The sequence below is a fragment of the Budorcas taxicolor genome, chromosome 17, assembly GCF_023091745.1.
Source record: "Budorcas taxicolor isolate Tak-1 chromosome 17, Takin1.1, whole genome shotgun sequence".
Lineage (NCBI taxonomy): Eukaryota > Metazoa > Chordata > Mammalia > Artiodactyla > Bovidae > Budorcas > Budorcas taxicolor.
The window spans coordinates 28,887,404-28,901,539 of record NC_068926.1 but is presented as its reverse complement, the minus strand read 5'-3'; positions in this window follow the sequence as shown (position 1 = coordinate 28,901,539).

Sequence of the window (14,136 nt, the reverse complement as noted above, 5' to 3'; positions counted from 1 at the left end):
GTTCATGAGACAGTATTAGTAACGCAGCAGCTTGAAACTTAATCAGCGCACCTCGACTTTTCCCCCATATTTCAATATCACTTCGGCAAATTGAATTCCAGGCAGTTGTCAGTCCAATGTATTCCCTGTGGTTTCTTCTCTGCAAAATTGCCTCTTTATTCTATACACTGATGATCATGGAGTAATTGAAATCTGCAGCTGTTTGTCATGCTATTTATACAACTCTGCCTTGTCGCCAGCAACCTTTGTGTGGTGTGCACTGCAGGTAACAATTAGATCCAGAAACCTCTCTTTGGTTGAACAAGTGAATGATTGTTTTCCCCTAATACTCCCAATTTTGGATACTTTATGTGATACCTTGTTTTGTGGGGGAAAGTTCAGCCAAGGTTTAATCACAGGCTATTACAGCAGCATGACTGGGCTCTGCCTTCTCTGCTTCCAGCAATGGGGAGACAACTGGAGTGCTGAGAAAAAGGACTCCCTCCTCAGGGGAACTGCCCCTCAATCCCTTACCAATCTGCTCTCCAGCCGTTTCAGAAACTGGACTCTCCAGGTACTATTGGCCCTGAAACACTCTCAACAATAGATGTGAGAACACAATTCGGTGTGGAAAAGAAACCAGTGGTCCAGGACATGAAGCATGGCTCAGGCATGGAATAATGCTTTCTCTTTAGGCTGCTTTGTAACTCGGGGATTTAAGACCTCTTGCTCTTTCCAGTGAACTGTTCCATTATAAGATCTCCCTATACCCCTTCTGGGGTTGTTCTGAGGGTCACTACATGATTTTTATTTTCTGAATGTGAACTCCAAGGGAACATAAACTGCGCTTTATTTGGAGCCCAGCAGGTAAAAAGCGTCCCTTCTCTTCTGCTCTCTGTAATATATGCTGACGTAAGCGGGAAGCTACTGCTTTTCCCCTCTCAGCTGAAAGGTGTGCTGTGTGTTAAGTTGCTTCAGTTGTCTGACTCTTGGCAACCCTATGGACCATAGCCCGCCAGGCTCCTCTGTCCATGGGATTCTCCAGGCAGGAATACTGGAGTAGGTTGCTATGCCCTTCTCCAGGGCTGATGACTTCATTTCACGTGTTCCATCCACCCCAAAATGGACATGGTAGCATGAGACAGGAATGGAGGATTTCCTGATTTTATAAAATAAAGTAATGAAATGACCAGGTTGAAGAGCTGGGTCTTTGGAGATCCAGGAAGCATGTGGTCTTTCCTGCCTCCCCGTGACCCATCAATAGTCTTCACACATCTGTCTACTTCCCAGCACTGACCGAGGACCACAATTACCTGCTTTCTAGTGAAGCCCCTTCCTGCTGTGTGCATTCTTCTCTTCTGGTCCCTCTAGCCCAACGGTCTCGCCTCCTTCTTGCTATTGTGGTATTCAGACACTGACATTGTCTAGGGGTTCTTTGCACAGTTTAAAAGTTAATGAAGGTCAATCTGTGAATAATCTTTTTGTTGTTGTCATGGAACACCAACTGGGTATAGAGAAAAAAAAAAATGCCAGAGAGCTCTTAATAGAATCATCAGCAACAAACATGCATTGCATCTATACATTGCATAACCAATGCAAATATGAGAGCTAAGTTTTGTATTGTTTTGAAGTATCATTTTTTTTAAATTTAATGAGAAAATTGTCCAGCAATTTGATCGTGTTTTTACTTTGCTAGTTATTGCCTTCTGGCCCATATGTGTGTCATGTGATAGTGACCTTTCCACAGCAGATGGCTTTGTATGTTCATAGAAGTTCAGTTCAGTTCAGTCGCTCAGTCGTGTCTGACTCTTTGCAACCCCATGAATCGCAGCACACCAGGCCTCCCTGTCCATCACCAACTCCCAGAGTTCACTCAAACTCATGTCCATCGAGTTGGTGATGCCATCCAGCCATCTCATCCTCTGTCGTCCTCTTCTCCTCCTGCCCTCAATCCCTCCCAGCATCAGAGTCTTTTCCAATGGGTCAACTCTTCCCATGAGGTGGTCAAAGTATTGGAGTTTCAGCTTTAGCATCATTTCTTCCAAAGAACACCCAGGACTGATCTCCTTTAGGATGGACTGGTTGGATCTCTTTGCAGTCCAAGGGACTCTCAAGAGTCTTCTCCAACACCACAATTCAAAAGCATCAATTCTTCAGCGCTCAGCTTTCTTCACAGTCCAACTCTCACATCCATACATGACCACTGGAAAAACCATAGCCTTGACTAGATGGACCTTTGTTGGCAAAGTAATGTCTTTGCTTTTAATATGCTATCTAGGTTGGTCATAACTTTCCTTCCAAGAGCCAATGAAAAATTAGAAATTTAGTGGATATTAGAGGATTGATGGAGGCTGGTGATCCTGGGAGTCTCTCTCTCTCTCTCTTTTTTTTAAGTTTCTGAGCTTTATATTCTTTATTATGGGCTTCCTCAGTGGCTCAGTGGTAAAGAATCCACCTGCCAACGCAGGAGACAGAGAAGATGCAGATTTGATCCTTGAGTTGAGAAGATCCCCTGGAGAAGGAAATGGCAACCCATTCCAGTATTCTTGCCTGGAAAATTCCATGGAAAGAGAATCCTGGTGGGCTACATACAGTACATGGGGTTGCAAAGAGTCAGACATGACTGAGCTACTAAATAACAACAACAGATTTTTTTTAAATTTTATTGGCCCTTCCTACCAATATTAGAGTCTCAGACCTAATATTGAACTTGAAAAGTATAAAGAAGTCCCATATAATTTAAAAGATAGGAAAACAGTTTGCTTGTTCCATTAGTTAAGGGTTAAACAGAAAGAGTCTCTCTTTAATATCACTTAGATATGCCTTTTCTTTATTTCCCTCAAGGCTGCATAAGCATTCCCCCTCCTTAGTTCCTTTCAGTGATTTGTGTGTGTGTGTGTTCAGTCACTCAGACATGTCCAACTCTTTGGGACTCCATGGACTGTAGCCCACCAGTCTCCTTTATCCATGGAATTTTCCAAGCAGGAATACTGGAGTGCATTGACATTTCCTTCTTCAGGGGATCTTTCCAACCCAGGGATAGAATCCATGTCTTCTGCATTTCCTGCATTGGCAGGCAGATTCTTTATGGCTAGCACTGCCTGGGAAGCCCCCTTTCAATGATACTTTAGTTCAAGTGCCAATGAAACAGGTTTCAAGGGCAGAGCTGTAACTAGGGCAGAGGGCATGAAAATTTAGAGGACACTCAAATTTAAAATAATGTTTTAAAAGATTGCTACATTTACAAGTTTACAGCATATGCACTCCTTCAGCATTACAAGAACAAATTATCTTAATACCTACTTAGCAAGAGTGATTGGCTCAAACAGGAGGCTACCAGATGGCTCAGCATTGTTAATAACGCCCATTTGAGAGCACATCGTGAATCACAAAGTCGAGGGCAAATTTTAAGGCTCCAGGTGGCAAATTTAAAACAAGGAATTATTTAAAATCTTTATTTAAAAAAGAAAAGAAGTGAATACCAAGTTGCAAAGTAGAAAAACGCTTCACTTTTTAAAAATTATATATGTAATGCTACTTAGCTATGTAGAACTTACTGTAAATTGATTTGCCACAAACAAACAACAAAAAAACCAAGTTTATTAAAACTGTTGTGCCATGGGTGTTTTTTCTTTTCATTTGAATCTTTCCTTCCCTCCTCCTTCCTCCCTCCCTCCTTCTTTCTTTCATTCTTTGTTTGTTTGTTTTGTATTGTGTGATAGATTATCTGTTACAATCAAAACTACATGCAGTCATACTTAGAGCATCTGTAGGGGGGTCTTACCTTGGGTTTGTGGGGTTTTATTTTGATGGCCCCAGGTAACTCTTAATACCACGGAAAGAGTTGTTATTTTATAATATAAGTCTTCATGGTTATAAAGAATCACTTAAAAGTGGTTCTCCAAGTTTGAGACTTTCCCAGCTTCCATGCTGAAGAGGTCCCAAGGTTTCTTAATTAGGAGATCTTGGAAGCCTGCATGAACTGGGCCTGTATCGACCCCTTCTTGGAATCCTTAGAGGAAATCCCACTGTCTTTTCCCTTTAGGAACTGACTAGACTAAGATTTGATTTCCTAGTCCACCTTTGATTCTGGATTTATCAAATTGATTTAAACCTATGCATGCTTCTTAAAATTATTCTCATTTGCCTCATGAGTATGTACCAACACATTCTGGCCAAAGCAGCCTTTGAGTTTTCCTTTACATCTGGGCTGAAATCACCTTTCTCTGAGCCCCTCCCCGTTCCATCCATATGGAACTTGCCCCCTCCAAGTTTCCCAGGCTCTTTCTGGGAGCCCCTGAATGGGTGTCTCACATATGTGCTGAAACTCATCCAGTATGCCTTTCTATTTCCAGGTCCTGTGGCCTCTGAAAGTCTTACCTCAGTGACTGCTCATGGCGCCGACCTCTTGGGTCAAGAGTCCTGTCGTTGCAGGATCTCAAAGCTTCAGGCCTTGAATGGGGAGAGGTGAGGAGAGCTATTTCCTTTTCAACTCTTAAGTTATATTTGGTCATCCAGGCCCAAATCAGCTCAGTGTGTGCCAAAATTTAGATCTAATTATGGTTTTTGAGTGCTTATTATGTGATATTGCCTTTTTTTTTTTTTTTTTTTTTGGTCTTAAAGATTGTATGAATTGTTTCATCAGTGCCAGTTCCTCAGTCCCTCTTGAGATTCTTGTTAAATTCATTTGTCAGTCACAGCCCTCACCCTGCAGGTATACAAATCTACTCCAAGTAGCCAAATGAGGGGATTTTTTAGCACTCTGTCCCTATCTCCTAAAGCAACCTAAACTTCTCGATGTGATTGATCTGATTCCCCAAACAACCTATTTTCTTTCCTTTTTTGAACTCTTCTGTGCTAACTGGGCATCTAGAATAGGTGCTTTGCCAGTTAATAGGCTCTGTGGAGTGAGTAGTTTCTCCTAAGGGTTGCCTGTTCAATAGGCAAATTCAGACTTCTTGTGAAACAGAGAACAACTTGAACTTCTGATTTACAGTTTTTCTAGATTCTGCCTTCCCTAGCAGACTCAAAGGCCTTTGGACGAAGTTTGAGTCCCAGCTTGAGCTCTCAGAAATCTTCCCTTCCCTATCCTTCAGCAGTATCTTCAAAAAAGTTGTGCAAATATCCTAGGAATGGGAAACCAAAAGTCCAGGAAGATACAGGTGTCTCTATCTTCCTTACTCCCTTTGTGTGGTGTGTGTGTGTTTCCCAGGTCAGTCAGGGACAGAGTCATCACTGGGACAAGTGCTACTCATTCTGTGTCCACAGCAGCACAAAGGAGAGCAGGCCTTACATGCAGGTTGTGAGGTTATAGAAAATGGACTGACATTGCATTTATTCTCCGGGAACATTTGGGTTTACCTTTGAAACTCAGGTGCAGAGTGTGTCCTTGTACAGCACTGGCATCATTCATTCATCACATACATTTATTATCAAGATCTGAGGAAGGTGAGCCATGAAACTTCAAGAGAAGAGAAAAATCCTTTAGGTGGGGTGGGGGGTTGGGGGTGAGCAGCCAGTATCAGGGCTCTGATGTTGGAGTGTGCCTGGTGCTGGCTGAGTGTGTCAAAGATTAGGGAAAAGAAGGTCAGAAAAGGGGCTGCAGCATGAGGTTTGTAGAGGGCTTCTTGGGGAGCTCCAGCATTGGCTGTGCGTCAGGTGGAAAGCAACTGAGAGAAGGTAGCTGCGTTTCTGAGATAGGGAGACTATAGGAGAGGCAGACTGAGGTGGGGAGTGGTGACCAGCTCTGCTTTTGTCATGATAACTCTGAAGTGTCTGTTAGACCTCCATGTAGAGCTGCTAAACAGGCAGCTGTATCACACATCCACAGTTCAGGGGCAGAGCAGGGCTGTAGATGTAAAGCAGGAGTCATCAGTGGATATTCAGAGCCAAGAGGTTGGATGAGACTTACAAGGGCAGCACCAGGCCCACCTGGAGTCAGTGCTGGCGGATGAAAAGTGGGACCAGCGTCAAGTAGGATACTTCCCTTTGGCTCTGCTTAGCTGCTGGCACATGGGCCCAGGGTTCCCAGAATTAGATTCAACCAAGGATGGTTTTTCCAGTGTTCATGTATGGATGCGAGAGTTGGACAGTGAAGAAAGCTGAGCGCCGAAGAATTGATGCTTTTGAACTGTGGTGCTGGAGAAGACTCTTGAGAGTCCCTTGGACTGCAAGGAGATCCAACCAGTCCATTCTAAAGGAGATCAGCCCTGGGTGTTCTTTGGAAGGAATGATGCTAAAGCTGAAACTCCAATACTTTGGCCACCTCATGGGAAGAGTTGACTCATTGGGAAGGATTCTGATGCTGGGAAGGATTGAGGGCAGGAGGAGAAGAGGACGACAGAGGATGAGATGGCTGGATGGCATCACGGACTCGATGGACGTGAGTCTGAATGAACTCTGGGAGTTGGTGATGGAGGGGGAGGCCTGGCGTGCTGCGATTCATGGGGTTGCAAAGGGTCGGACATGACTGAGCGACTGAACTGACTGAGAGTTTCACCAGGACAGTGTGACAAAGCAAGAGGAGGCAAAGGAAGGGAGAGTGTGTGCAGAAGTGATTACAATAAGGGATCATGGAATGTATCCGACGTGAAGGGTAAAGAGATGGAAAGGGATGGATTCAAGGGCAAGTGGTGGGATCAGTGAATTACTAATATATGTCCTGGTTGGGTAGGAGAATGATAGGAGTTGGGATTCTCAAGGAATAAACTGGAAAGATAAGGGGGGAAATTAGGGCTCAGGGTGGTTCAGCAGGGACTGTGGAAGCATTGAAGTTATTTGTAATGATAGAATTTATGGTCATTATTTTAGGGTGGGCTGTGACCCACTTCAGCCATTGTGGAATAGGTTTAGTGGATCAAGACCAGTGTATTTATCAAAACTAAATACAATTTAATGGAAGATATTCAAGTGATTACAGGTAACAAGAACACATATTGCTTTGTGAAATGTTTGTTTCAATCATACATAGATATATATATTCATATAAGCTATGTACGTAGAGAGGTCTGTTTGTAGTGGGTCATCTTCATACATTTCTTAAATTAAGGCAAGTTGAAAAAGTTTGGAAAACACTGTAGGGTTTGTTCGTGGGAACAAGCACCTGAGGATAAGGTCCTTAGAAGTATTTGCATGTCCTACGCCATTACATGGGGTCTTTGTATTTGGCTAATAATGCAGTGGTTCTTAATCTCTGGAGATGTAGAGGCTCACTGGAAATTTTATAAAACTCTAAAGCCATCTTCACAGAAAGTTAAAAAAAAAAAGGAAAAATGTTCAGATAAATAAACTAACAGTCAGAACAGTTTAAGAGAAGGACTTAAATTTTGATGTGCATGCTAATCCCCTCAGATCTTGTTAAAATGTAGATTTGGACTCCTTAATCTGAGGAAGGGCTGGTGAGTCTACTCCAGTCAACTTTTATAGATGCTGGAATAAGAGGACCAGCCTTGACAAGCATTAAGAGTGACAGACGTAAATGTGTTGATATCTGAAGATCTGTTAGTCTTCAGATATAACCTCTTTAAGTTTCAGCTGGCCTCTAATAAGGTTGTCACTGATCCAACAGGACTCCTACATCAGCAAACGCACAGACTTTAATGCCTCTCTGCATCCTGGAAAACCCCATGGCCGGAGGAGCTGGAAGGCTGCAGTTCATGGGGTCGCAAAGAGTCGTGCACGACTGAGCGACTTCACTTTCCCTTTTCACTTTCATGCATTGGAGAAGGAAATGGCAACCCACTCCAGTGTTCTTGCCTGGAGAATCCCAGGGACGGGGGAGCCTGGTAGGCTGCCGTCTATGGGGTCGCACAGAGTCGGACACGACTGAAGCGACTTAGCAGCAGCAAAGAGACTTTAGAAAGCCAGCCGTTCCTGAGTGTCTTGTGTGTGATGAAAGTTAATAATTCAACACACCCACACCAAACAATAACACACTTATGAGGGACTCTGTTGTTAAATTTGCAAGTCTTCTTCAAGTCTAAATAAAAGATATTCTTTTCTTTTTCTGACATTTGTAAGTATAGGCTTTGTAAAAAAGTAAAACATGGGCAGGGAAAAAATGAAAACCGTAAAAAGACATGTACTGAAAAGGTGATTTTTCTCTTACCTCAAAAATAGTAAATACTCACATTACCTTCATTAGAAATAAGGAAAGGTGATCCGTCCAGTGTGGTCTTTATTTGTGATAAGGCCACTCATGGTTCCTAATCGGTGGAACTGGTGTAATGAGTTGCTTTTCCTGAACAAGAAAATGTTTTGCGGATACTCAGACTCTTTTTCCCTTTGGTGGCCAATATCAAGAGTGTAAAGGGCAATGGTCAGAATGAGGAACAGAATTTGTGATCCAATCACCTCAGGTATCTGCATGTTGTACTTAAAAACTCTGCAGGAACCATATGCAGAAATGCACACACAAATTGAATCGGAAAGGGAGAATTCCCCTGGGTACAAGATTTATTTTTCTCGTTAGAAAAAAAGGAATGGGCCTGAGAGTTTATCCTTATTTGGATGAGAACTTTAAAAAGCCAATGATGCAGAGAGTCCTCATTAAAATACCACCTGTGCGCTTCGGTCCTCTTGGGAAAACTGTCAACACCAAGGAAGGGTCAAGCCTGCTCAGGAAATTCTAAATCATATCAATTATTCTTATGCAGCCCCAGAATCCAGTTTCTGGTTTAAAAGGTTGAAAACTCATTAAGGGCGTTTTGCTCTTGCTGTGTAGACCCCAACGAGAAGGTATTATAAAACGTTATTGCAACTGGGTCTATGAAAGTTCTGTCGATTGAGAGGGAAGAAAATTCAAGTAGACATTATAAAAGATTACTTTCTGTGCTGCTAATGATCACTTTTGGTTTTGGTTTTCCTGAATGTTCAGGAAAGAAAAAGAGCTCACCGGAAAGGAATTTGTTGCAAAAGAATAATTGCCCAGTACATTACACAGCACAGTGGGGTTATAATGAGTATGAGAAAGTGCAATAGCTAACCAACCCTGAGTTACAGTAATAGTTTGATCCAACTTCTTATGCAGAATGCTGAGCAACCAGATAGTTTTGCCCAAAAGATCGGACTGCAATTGTTTTGAAAGTTTCTTGGGGGAAATGCAATTAGTGGCAAGATTTAATAAAGTCAAAACAACTGAACATGGTGAAGAGCCCCTGTTCTTTTGTTCTTTCTATATAATGTAAGAAATAGCAAGAAAATGATTACATTATACCTAAATGAATTAAACAAAGCTCCAAAACATAAATTAGAATTTAACTATGCCATTAAAAACTAATTTAATTTGCAAGCCATCATTACTAGGTAATAAAGGCCCATTGCAAAATGTACAAGAATATCTTGTGAACATGTGGGAAAAAAAACAAGTAATAAATCTCATTGAGCAGATGAGTTTCTGTTACTTTAGCAGATAAAAATGCTGAATGGATGTTTCAGGATATAATGAAAACCAGCAAGTAATGGAACAACTGGTTTGCTTAATTTTTTTGGTCATAAATAGTTTTATAGTTAAAGGAAGGCCTCAGGGAAAGTTAGGGAAGCACACACAATGTTTGGATTTGGTGCAATAAAATCTGTTCTCAAACCAGGACAAAGAAAATGCATTTAAATATTTTGTTGGTCAACAAATGAAATGTATTATAGTCTACCTTGTTCAAGCGTCAACAATATCTTGTTTTAGTTAATTGAAATCTGATGGAAAATGCTGCCTTGTCCCTATAGTTTACCTTATTAAATTGTGCTGGAAATAACAAGGTGTATATTAAAAAATTCAAGAGTAGGAATACAAAAATGTATTTAATTCTGGGGTTACTATTTAAAAACTTACCAAGAAGATACCATTAACATTTCCTTATCTAATTAGAATACAGTGCAGATGAGTTTCATAAAACTCAGTTTATTGAAATGAGTTTTAAGTATATGTTATCTAATAAAACAGTTAATGATAAGTATCAATACTTCCCCCCACCTGTACTTATTATTGCTGGTGGAACCTGCAAATGGAATATTCTTACAGACAGTCATCCTGGAGTCCTGCCAGCAGATGGCAGTATAACCCTGCTTTTCTAGTCTCGCCTGCTCCAGTTTTTAAAACTAGAACTTTTATGGCGTCATAGCCTTAATATGCAGTGGAGATGAAAAGTTTTCCCCTGGTTGTGTCATTCCATTTGAGGATGTGCAGTGACTCCGTGTAGTGATGTGCTTCTGAAGAGAGAACCTGTTTCTTCCGCATGGTGATGCTCCCATACAGATTTTCACATGCTAAATTATTGTGGTAATGCTTTTATTAAATTGCTTGGTGATTTGATACAAAGGCACATGCTCATTGCTAGAGACTGAATGTTGGTGTCTCTCCCCCTTTGCCCTTCCATTGGAATGTTTAAACCCTAATCCTGATTGTCTTGGTATTAGAAGATCAGGAATTCAGGGAGGTAATTAGGTTTATATGAGGTCAAGAGGGTAGAGGCTCCATGATGAGATTAATACCCTTACATTAACACACCAGAGGTTTTTCTCTTTACCATGTGAAGATACAGCAAGAAAACTATCTGTACCTTGATCTTGGACTTCTCACCTCAGTAACTCTTGTTTAATCACCCTTCTATGACAGTTTGTTACAGCAGCTAGAGCTGACTGAGACATTCATTTATGTTCCAACTGTTGTGAAACCTTAATATTAAAGAGGGCTAATGTGCAGCTTAAACATCATCTTACCGCTGCTGCAGTTCCTCAATTTCCCCAGTGGGCTGACACTCCTGTTTCGGGCTGCATTTTCCTGTTTACAGGCCTGGAGACTCACTACTCTCTCGTGAGATTTTTTTTGTGTATACATTTGCTTTCTCACTAGACTGTGAGCTTCTCAAGGACAGCGCTACATTTTCGTTCCTGAAACCCTGTCCTTCCACCCAGTGTTGGGGATTTTATAGTCACTCAAAAGGTTTCGTTGAACGGATTCAAGTCTTGTCTGAAGGCTCACAGAATGGAAGTTTTTAGGTATGGCTCCATTTTACAGAGGGGTTTCCTTGGTGGCTCAGGGGTAAAGAATCCACCTGCCAGTGCAGGAGATGCAATAGATGTGGGTTTGATCCCTGAGTCGGGAAGATCCTCTGGAGAAGGGCATGGCTATCCACTCCAGGATTCTTGCCTGGGAAATCCCATGGACAGAGGAGCCTTGCAGGCCATAGTCCTTGGGGTCACAGAAGAGTAGGACACGACTTAGCACCTAAACCACAGCAACCACCGTTTTACAGAGCACCTCAATGATGTATTTAAGGAGAAGCCAAGAATTCTTGCCTTACAAGGTAAAGCCAGACTCCTAACTCTAATTTTGCTGACCACACAAACAAGAAACTTTACCGATTACAGTAATTAATAGAAAATGATATATTGAGTTGCATTGCCCAACTTGAAATGGGGCTACTTTCTAACATAGCAACTTTCTTACAGTTCATTACCAAGAATGAAAAATTTTAAATCTAATGAAATGGCAGAGGAGACAGAATGTCAATACTAAGGTGAAATGAACCTTTAAATGCAGAATTATCAATAAATGTATTATTGATTTTGGGAGAGTAGTCATAGATACAGTCATTTATTTGTGAAGCCACTTACTTTTTATAAATGACTTATTGCAGAAGAAGTGAGGAAAGACTATATTTCATTTCAAAATTCTGGATGCAAGAGATGAAATAATTATCCAAATGACCCTTACATGGATTACATTTCCTTTATTTATATTACTTTTAATGTCCTAGCATTCTTTATTAGATTGTGTACTTGATGACATCTTAAAATTTCTAAGTTGAAAGACTCCATCTGTGAACTATTATTAATATGAAAACGTTTTCTGAGCCCCTGGGACTTTTAGCTGGAGAACATTTTCCCCACAATTCAAGTTTACTTGTCTTCACAGCCAGATTTACTGCTTTCGTACGGCCAAGAGAAATGTCAGTGCTGTGCTTCTCCCATCCCTCACAGCAATAGCATCTCGCCAGTACCAATTCCGGGACCGTCTTGTCTTTAGAGGAGACGGATTCTTCCTGGCAGAAGGTTTTCCTGTCAACACTTGGGCAGACTGTGAGGATCAGAGGGCCCAGGGAACGTGTGCTCTGCTCACATCCTGATCACTGAGAACTCAGGCAGTGCACGTGTCCACACACTCCTAGGTCTTATTCCTGGCAGATCTCCTTTTGACATCACTTGTTCGGGCTACAGTCAATGGGGCTGCAAAAGAGTTGGACACGACTTAGCAACTAAACAACAACAATTTAATTGGAAAAGGAAGGGAAGAAGCTGCTGAATCTGAAACACAAACCTTACCTTCTTCATCCTTCCGCATTTGAAAAGTGGCTTGCAATTTATTTTTAGTGATTTGGATTAACTCAAGCCCAGGGATTAGTTAATACTTTGTAATAAATGCCTGTTTTGTAGAAAAGAATACTGAAGTGATCACTGAGGGACCCACTTGTGATAGAAATAAGGAGGGTCATCACCTACTTACCTCTGTTTGTTTCTAAGGATCAAATGAAAAATGGAAATAAAAAATGCTTTGAATTGGAGCATGACTATCTACATTTTAGTTGTTATTATTACTAACTGTGAGTACAGGCCTTGGGCACAGATAAATGTCCTAAATCCATGTCATGGGCCTTAGGATTTGAGGAACAGTTACTCTATCTAGTTGCAACTCATCATTATGACATGAATATTCCCTGATTTCTCTTCTTTTTACAGAGAAACAAACTAAATCACACTTAGTTTAAAAAAACAAGCGAATAGGATCTTCTTCAGAGATCCCCTCCCACTACTGCGGCTCTTCTGTGTTCAGGAGGGTTAGGAGGGTATGTATACTGTGTTTGGAAATAATTTTGTCTTGTTCTGGTTCTCTTAGTGGCCAAGGTCATCATCAGCAGGGAGTGACTGTTAATCTAGAGGCTCCCATTTATTTTTTTTCACCACATTAATTTACACTAAAGAAGCCAGCTTGGCATTCACTTGCTCCTAATAGAGGAGCTCTGCATTCAGGTGGGAGTATTTAATAGCAGCGGGTCCTGCTATTTATTCTCCATCCTGGTGGCACATGGGTATTGCTCCTCACGGAGTTAAATTGTAGTAGGGAAACACGAAAAGAGAGCTCAAAGACGCTGTCTTGTATGGAACATAATGCGCAGTTATAACAAACAGAGCTTGATAAAATACCAGCAACAGGGAGCACAGTTATTTATTGCTTCAAGGGAAAATCAAGCAAAATAGCTACAAATTGTTTAAAGTACATTCCCTCCATCTTTCTTGAGTTTCAGTCTCTTTAGCTGTGAAACAGAAAAGACCTTTGTTATTTCCCAAGCCAAGATTCGGCTTCCTTGGTGTGCAGTGCCTGCCTTGGCTTCATGTGAAGGAACGAGCTTAAAGCAAACTGAGAGCAATTAACCTCGACACCATGGCAAACAAGTGTCCACCTCCACAGAGCCTAGGGGGTGCCTCGGGCTGGATGGATCTCCAGGAGGCGTGGCGTGGGAGCCCTGGCTGGGGAGCTGTCTCACTGTGGTGCTGTACCACCCTTCCTCGGGGCATCAGCCAGGAGCCTGGGGGTGCCCTCTTTTACTTCACACACGTGTGTGTGCTAAGCCACTTCAATGATATCTGACTCTGCACCAACCCAGGGGCTGTAGCCTGCCAGACTCCACTGTCCATGGGATTCTCTAGGCAAGAATACGGGAGAGGGCTGCCATTCCTCCTCCAGGGGATCTTCCGAACCCAGGGATCAAACCTGTGTCTCCTATGGCTCCTGCACTGCTGGTGGATTGTTTGCACTGAGTCATCGGGAAAGCCTCTGTTATTTCATGGACAGTATTAAAAAGAAGAGTCGAGTGCTGTGTCAACGGGAAAAAAAAAAATCAGGAAATGTCAGAAGAACCTCTGACATTGTGTGAAGAACCTCTCGTTTCTCTCTTCCCCAAAACCTTGTTGTGGACTGCCAGCTTCTCTGGCCCATATTGCATCATTGCATCATTACACAGGATGGTGATAGACTTGCTCATGCACAGGCATGGCCACCTGGCAGAGAGCTCTGCACTCCATGGGTCATCTAGAAACACTTAGTGCTTCACTGACATGGCCAACTTCAAAGATTTCTAAGAGGAAAATGTCTTTACTAGGCTG